Source organism: Linepithema humile, chromosome 4 (assembly GCF_040581485.1).
Source record: "Linepithema humile isolate Giens D197 chromosome 4, Lhum_UNIL_v1.0, whole genome shotgun sequence".
Classification (NCBI taxonomy): domain Eukaryota; kingdom Metazoa; phylum Arthropoda; class Insecta; order Hymenoptera; family Formicidae; genus Linepithema; species Linepithema humile.
The window spans coordinates 17,633,169-17,641,978 of NC_090131.1; the positions used below are offsets into that span (position 1 = coordinate 17,633,169).

Genomic DNA, 8,810 nt, shown 5'->3' on the forward strand with positions numbered 1-8,810 from the left:
AGTAAAGCATGTAATAATTTAAATAAAATATAATCAGTGTTTAATTAAATATTTCTTTAGTTTAAAAAATATCATCTTATATGGAATTACCGTAATTGTATTTAATTATTATCAAAACTATTACACACGTAACATAAATGTTGTTTTTTTTATAATTTGATATTTAATAAATTGTATAAACTTTTATGTGCTTTTAAATATGTAAGGCAATTAGAAAACAATTTCAGTCTTAATTTATTTTAATTAAAATTTCTAGTAAGTTGATTTAAAATTTTCTTATTTTATTTATTATTTATGAGTAGATAAATATTATAATAACTTGATGTTAAATAAATTACATTTTTATGACGTCAAATGTTCAGTGTCAATATATCGATGAATTGTCTTTTGGTTTATTGTACATCAGTAATAAGTTGGCATTTGAGATAACATTAATTATATTAAAACACCAAAATCACTGCTTTGATATCTTTGAAGAATTGCTTATTTGATATTCATAATTGCTCCACTTAATATAATAATATTAATAACGTTATTACGCGAAAATAATCACCACTGTAAACTTAGCAATCTCAGCGACACTTGTTTTCTTTACAATTTGTTTCCCTAAAAAATTGTTCCTTAATTACTTCTTTTATTCCTGTTATTAAATTTGTAACTTTTTAAATTTTTATTTATAAAAATTAATAAATGTCGTTTATGTAATGTAATTTTATTATATCTAGATTACATCTTTGACGTTTATTGTATCGTTTTTGCTGTTTAGTGATGCGGTTATAATTATAACGTGCGTCCATGCATTTATTTTCAAGCTAAATATTATTACAACAAAATAAAAAATAAATGTAGAATATTGTGTGAAAGATTGTGATGAGAATGCTAACGAATTCAATAACGCTTATACCGGAAAGTTTGCCTTCTGCCAAAAAATACACCTTTACGCGATTTTTAAATGGAAATGAAAGATTGTATAAAATTCTCATCACACACAGATATTCATACAAACTTTTTAATTTTATAAGAATTAACGGTAACAAAATTAAGTTTGTCGAAATATGTGTGTAATACAGAAACTAAAAATTGTTTTTTTTACTTACATTTTTTTATTATATTGTTTATTTTACCACATATTAAATATATAATACTATGTACAATAATCTAATAACATTAGAACATGTAATTTTAATTAAGCATAATCAATGTTTTTTTATACTATGTAATTGTAAAATATTATATCGTTTCTATCCATTTTCTACATAAACTGAGCAGAGCGTCTCATAATTTATAGACAAAATTAGATGTAGAAGTTCTGCGAAATTTGATCTCAACTGATTGAAAGCAAAGTATAAAGTTCAATCTCAAAGCTAAAACAATATAAATAAAATAAGTGATATCTGTTTCGAAATTTGCAAAGCACTTTATTCTAAAACAAAATAATACGAAATGTATAACATTATTGCAGTATTATTGAAATTTTAAATAATATGCACGTACTTTGAGATGAGTGTACAGTTCAGATTATCATAGTAACTAATATTTATTGCCAGTGCCGTAATATTTTCAATAGGCGTCCTTTCCGCAATAGAAAGTCTTTCTGCACGGTATACGACAATGATGATATTCGCAATTTATCAGCCACGTTATTAGCAAACAATGCGCAGGCTCTGTTTACTGAAAGGGGATTTCGGAATCAACGAAGGATCGATCGCGATCCTCGATGCTGTTGTCTTTTGGCCGACTACAGAAGCAGATGTCTCTTGAACTCGTGATTTACTTAGGCATGTACAATTAGGCGAGAAATTTAGCAAATTCCATTCCATTCTCCATTCTTTTTAAGAAAAGAAATCTATCAGAGCTTGGTAAGTAATTTTTAATTAAACTTATCACAACATTAAATTTACTGTTATTATTAAATTAGAGTTAAAATTACATATTTAAACAATTTTTGTTTTGCCATTTTTTCAATAACTTTCTTTATATGTTAAATAATGAAAATGGCGATAAGAGCCGTTGCAGGATGTTAGTGCTAAATTTTTAATTTTTCTTTATATGTATTTATGTAAAAAGGAAAACAGATGATATAGAGAAAATTTGCTTTAATATATATTATAAATTACTATATATTATTATTATATATGTACTATTATATATTATTTTAATATATATTATATATTATATATATCTAGCAAGGTTGGATTTAATATGGATAATTTAAATTTTGCTCTTTTATAAGCAAATCTTATGCCTTAACAATTCCTTTCGTCAAAGTGCTGTGTTTGATACTCATACACGCATCGTAATTATAACGCAAAAATTGTTCAGATTACGATTAACTTACATTATAATCGTACCAAACGGGACAAAATAATGCGAAACGTTCGAATTTTATTCGAGCGAATAAGACTAATAAACACATATTTGCGGCACCTTTTTGCGTAATAAACGTATTGAAGCAATAATCATTAATATTTTACATTGTAATTCTTATTTCCTTTATAGAGCTATATTTCTCTTTTGCAATATGTATGCATGTGATAAATAAAAACAATGCTAATTTACCAATTCAAACTTATTGCAAACAGCTGATAAATCATGTTATTTATTAAAACAAATAATATATAAATTTATGTATATAAATTAGATTAAATTTTATAATTTACTTCTTCGAACATTAATTTTTTTTTATTTATAATGTTATGAAATTGAATTTATATAACTTTAGATTTGTACGTATAGTAATTATTAATAAAATTTTCAGAGAAGGAGACATTATATTGATCGTAACTGCTGGAAGTTCAATCAAAACCATACACAAGATGATGGGTTCCAAAATAAACTTTTTATTCATACTTGTCGTCTTTAACATATTTAGCATGGGATACCTATCTAGTCCAAACTCATCTTCGCCTCTTTCTTTGCGACCTAAATGTAAGTGATTTATTTCTTTTACGTTGAACACGCACAGTATTTTTTTATTATATTTGCTATTATTAGTTTTTATATTATTTAAAAAACTCAAATTGTTAATAATTATTTAATATATATATTTTGTTATCATAAATTGCCATCAACTGCAAAAATTTGAAGTTGTCAGTTTAATTTTACCAATGATAAAATGTTAGATAATGATTAATTTTATCAATAATGGATTGATAGAATAGATATTGTACATAAATTGATATGTATTTTTTATAGTTGAATGAATGCGTTATGATTTAAGTTCTTGATCAATATATATTTTTTTTACAGTGTGTGATCTTGAGTATGACCATGGTCCTTGCTACACGAACAAAATGGGAGCGTTATTAAAATCTCAGTGGAGATTTTATTTTTCGCCATCATCGAACGAGTGTAATCGTTTCAGGTACGAAGGCTGCGGAGGAAATCAAAATAATTTCAAAAAATTTGAAGATTGCATGAAAACATGCAAACAATAATACTCTATGTACCTTAACAGTGAAAAATGTTTTAAATTCATTCGAGAATATGAAATTCTTTAAAACATAACATTATTGAGGTTTTCCCATATAATGATATATATTTGTCATAGTTGGATATTGAGTTTAAATTGAAGTACTAAATAAAAGACCTTGTAAAGTCTTTATAATATACTTATAAAACTTTATAATATACTTATTTTATTTTTACAATAATTGACTATAATAAAATAAAATGTACGGATATGTATATGAAATATGTGAATAATATATATGTAAATAAAAGTATGAACTATTTAATTTCTTATTTCTTATATTTTTCATTATATTGGCCATTTTTTAAATACTACGTATAATAATTTAATAACAGTAAGGCATATAAGAATTTGAATAAAACATAATCAGTGTTTAATGAAATATTTCTTTTGTTTAAAAAATATCATCTTATATGGAATTACCGTAATTGTATTTCATTATTATCGAACTTATTACACACACGCAACAAAATTATTGTGTTCTATTTTTTTATCCGAATATTTAACAAACAATATAAACTTTTATGTGCTTTTTGAATATGTATTTTAAAAAGCACATAAAACTTTATACTGTTTGTTAAATATTTAAATATGTATTATGTTTTCAAGCTAAATATTATTACAACAAAGTAAAAAATGAACGTAGAGTATTGTGTGGGACATTGTGATAGGAATGCTAACGAATCCAATAACGTTAATACCGGTAAGCTTACCTTCTGTCGAAAACTACATTTTTACGTGATTTTTAAATGGAAATGTAAAATTGTATAAAATTCTCATCACACAGATATTCATACAAACTCTTTAATTTTATAAGAATTAACGGTAACAAAATTAAATCTGTCCAAATAAATGTGTACTACAGAAACTGAAAATTGTTTTGGTTTTTACTTAAGTTTTTTTATTATATTATTTATTTTATACTGTTTATTTTACCATATATTTAATATACAGGGTGTCTGGCAATAATCGCCCCATCGGTTATATACAGGTAGAGGAGGTCAAATCGAGTAGAAAAGTCCTTTACCATTTTTTAATTTTCATAATAAGTACTGAGTAATTAACGAAAAAAGATCGGCGAATCCGCGCGAGTAAAGCGCGCGCGGTGAGAAGGACGTCCCACTGCTACGCGATCACTAGGACACAAGGATCTAGCGTTACGCGCCGCTCGTATGTTGCCATTGTCATTTGTAGAGCGCTCCTCCCAACGCTTCATCGCGCGCCTAGTGATCGCATAGCAGTGGGATGTCCTTCTCGCTGCGCGCGCTTTACTTGCACGGATTCACCAATCTTTTTTCGTTAATTACTTAGTACTTATTACAAAAATCAAAAAATGGTAAAGGACTTTTCTACTCGATTTGACCTCCTCTACCTGTATATGACCGGTGGGGCGATTATTGCCAGACACCCTGTATAATACTATACGCAATAATCTAATAACATCAGAACATGTAATTGTATTTAAGAACAATCAATGTTTTTTCAAATTCCTATGTAATTTTTAAATATTATATTGTTTCTATCTATTTTCTACATGGGCAGAACTGGGTAGAGCGTTCCATAATTTATAGACGAAATTAAAAGCTCTGCAAAATATAGTTCCAATTTGTTAGAAACGAACTATTAAGTTCAGTCTTAAAGTTAAAATAATATATAAATAAGACAAGTGATATCTGTTTAGGGATTTGCAAAGCATCTTATTCAAAAATAAAATATTACGAAATGTATAATATTACTGCGATATTATTGAAATTTCAAATAATACACTTACCTTTTAATGAGTATACAGATTAGTTTATCATTGTAGCAATATTTATTGCAAACGCCGTGATATTTTCAATAGGCGTCTTTTCGAAGCCTTACCGCGCGATAGACGACAACGATGATGTTCACAATCTATCAGCCACGTTATTAGCAGACAATGCGCAGGCTTTGTGTACAGAAGAGGGATTTCGGTATTGACGAAAGAACGATCGCTATCTTCTACGCTGTTGTCTTTTGGCCGACCACAGTAACAGATGTTTCCTGAATTCGCAATTTACTTAGGCACGTACGATTAGGCGAGGAATTTAGCGAATTCTATTCTTCTAAAGAAAAGAAATCTATCAGAGCTTGGTAAGTACTCCTCAATCAATTTTATCACAACATTAAGTTTATTGTTACTATTTAGTTAAAGTTAATGTTACATATTTAAACGATTCTTGTTTTGCCATTTTTTCAATAACTTTCTTTATATGCATTTTTGTAAAAAGGAAAACACAGATGATATCGAGAAAATTTACTTTAATATATATTATATATTACTATATATTATTATTATATATTATTATACATATATAATTTTAATATATATTATATCTAGCAAGGTTGGATTTAATATGGGTAATTTGGATTTTGCTCTTTTATGAGCAAATTTTATGCCTTAACAATTCTTTTCGTCAAAGTGCTGTGTTTAATACTCATACATGTATCGTAATTATAACGCGAAAATTGTTCAGATTACGATTAAGTTATATTATAATTGCAACGGACCCAAATAATGCGGAACATGCAAATTCCATTCGAGCGAATAAGACTAATAGACAGAAATTTTTGGCATCTTTTTGCGTAGTAAACGTATTGAAGAAATAATTAATATTATTTTACATTGTAATTTCCATTTCCTCTATAGAGCAATATTTTTTTTTTTTTTTTGCTATATGTATGCATATCATAAATAATAAAAAATGTTAATTATACAATTTAAGTTTATTGCAAATCACTGATAAATTATGTTATCTATTAAAACAAATAATATAAATTGATGTTTATAAATTAAATTAGATTTTATAATTTACTTTTTTAAACGTTAATTTTTTTTTATTTATGATGTAATTAAATTAAATTTATATAATTTCAGATCTGTACGTACAGTAATTATTGATAATAAAATTTTCAGAGAAGGAGATATTATATTGATTGTAACTGCTGGAATTTCAATCAAAACCACACACGAGATGATGAGTTTTAAAATAAACTTTTTATTCATACTTATTGTCCTTAACATGTTAAGCATGGGATATCTATGCCCTGCAAAGAAAGATAATCCGCCTCCTAAAGTGATACCTAAATGTAAGTGATCTATTTCTTTTATGTTGAACACGCACAGTAATTATTCATTATACTTGCTATTATAATACTTTTCATATTATTTAGAAAATTCAAATTGTTATAATAATTATTTAATACATATATTTAGTTATCATAAACTGCCATGAACTGCAAAATTTTGAAGTTGTCTGTTTAATTTTGCCAATGATAAATTGATAGATAATGATTAATTTTATCAATGATAGATTGAAAGAATAGATATTTTATTGTACATAAATTGATATGTACACGGAGAAAATTTTATATCAAAAATTATTATGTACGGTAATAGCTGCTGACCATAAAAAAATTATAAAAATTTTTACTATATTTTTCACATGTGAAACATACTAAAAATGTTGGGTCCGCAGTTTCATGGTCCGCGGTTACTGCTGTACATAGTAATTTTTGATATAAAATTTTCTCCATGTACTATTTATAGTTTAATGTATGCGTTATTATTTAAGTTTTTGCACAATATTTATCTTTTTTTTTAAGATTGTAGCCTTCCAGCTGACAGCGGTTCTTGTTTCACAGAAGAAATGGTATGGAGAGCAGGATTTAAATGGAGATATCATTATTGGCCACCAACAAAAGATTGTTATATTTTCCAGTACGGGGGTTGCGAAGGAAATAAAAATAATTTCGTAGATTATGGAGACTGCATGCATACATGCAAGGAATAATACTCTCTATACCTTAACAGTGAAGAATATTTTAAATCCATTCAAGAATATAAAATTCTTTAAAACATAACTTTTTTTAAGGTTTCCCATGTATTGATATGTATTTGTAATAACTTCAAATTAAGTTTAAATTGAAGTACTAAATAAAAGGCTCTGTGAAGTCTTTATGAAATATTGGTGGCGCTAACTTACTTGCCCCAGTGCCTGATAAGAAGCTATGGCATGCAGACTAGCGCCAGACACAAAATTATCACATTTTTCCAGTCTAATACCCGACATATGCCCGATTCCACCAACGTAGATTAACTTTAATCTCGGTTCAACTTACTCTTTATCTTTTTCTAGTTCTAAGAATTAGAAAAAAGTAAAGAGTAAGTTGAACCGAGATTAAAGTTAATCTACGTTGGTGGGATCGGGCATTAATCGACTAGTCAGGCATTAGCTAGCTCTAGTGTAATGCTATCTAGTTGTGGTGTGGCGCACGCTAGTTCTGATATTGTACTATCTAGCCATGATGTGGCGATAGCTAGTTCTTACGCAGTTCTTATTTTACTATACTAGAAGTAGTCTGGAGTAAACTAGCGCCAGGCTACTTCTAGTCAGACATTATTAACATATTTATATTTCTAGCGCCTCGCTAGAAATAGCTTGACGCTGATTCGCGCCACGTTAAACTAAATTTATTATATTAAATGGGGATACAACATGACAGTCAAGATGGGAACTAGCTAGACATCAGGATCTAGCATGGCACTTTCTACCAAGAAGTGTTTAATTAAATATTTCTTTAGTTTAAAAAATATTATGTTATATGGAATTACCATAATTGTATTTAATTATTATCAAACTTATTACACACACGCAACAAAATAATTGTGTTCTATTTTTATATCCAAATATTTAACAAACAGTATAAAGTTTTATTTGCTTTTTAAATATGTATTTAAATATGTATTATATTTACAAGCTAAATATTATTACGACAAAGTAAAAATTAAATGTAGAGTGTTGTGTGGGAGTATGTGATGGGAATGCTAACAAATTCAATAACGCTTACATCGGAAAGTTTGCCTTCTACCGAAAAATACAACTTGACGCTGTTTTTAAATAGAAATGTAGACTGTGTGAAATTCTCATCTGATATTCATACAAATTCTTTAATTTTATAAAAAAAAAACGGTAACAAAATCAAATCTGTTGAAATATATGTGTAATACAGAAACTGAAAATTATTTTGTTGTTATTTAACTTTTTTTATATTATATTGTTTCATATTTCATATTTTATATTGTTTATTTTATGACATATAAAATATACAATACTATGTACAATATGGTAATAACATTAGAACATGTAATTTTAATTAAGAATAATCAATGTTTCTTGAGACACCTATGTAATTTTGAAATATTATATCGTTTCTATCCATTTTCTACATAAACTGGACAGAGCGTCCTATAATTTATAGACAAAATTAGATGTAGCAGCTCTGCGAAATGTGGCCTCAATTGATTGGAAGCAAA

The 8,810-nt window shown here is 27.1% G+C and overlaps 2 long non-coding RNA genes across 2 annotated transcripts; both read left to right on the top strand.

Moving 5' to 3' along the window:
- Positions 1-1,699: 1,699 nt before the first annotated feature.
- On the top strand, positions 1,700-3,277 carry LOC105670240 (uncharacterized). Its single transcript, XR_001100395.2, has 3 exons — positions 1,700-1,859; positions 2,759-2,928; positions 3,250-3,277. It is a non-coding gene; the product is annotated as an uncharacterized lncRNA (long non-coding RNA).
- A 2,149-nt stretch (positions 3,278-5,426) lies between these two features.
- LOC105670870 (uncharacterized) lies at positions 5,427-7,304 on the top strand. The gene is made up of 3 exons (XR_001100503.2): positions 5,427-5,587; positions 6,411-6,583; positions 7,100-7,304. It is a non-coding gene; the product is annotated as an uncharacterized lncRNA (long non-coding RNA).
- The last annotated feature ends 1,506 nt before the right edge of the window (positions 7,305-8,810 follow it).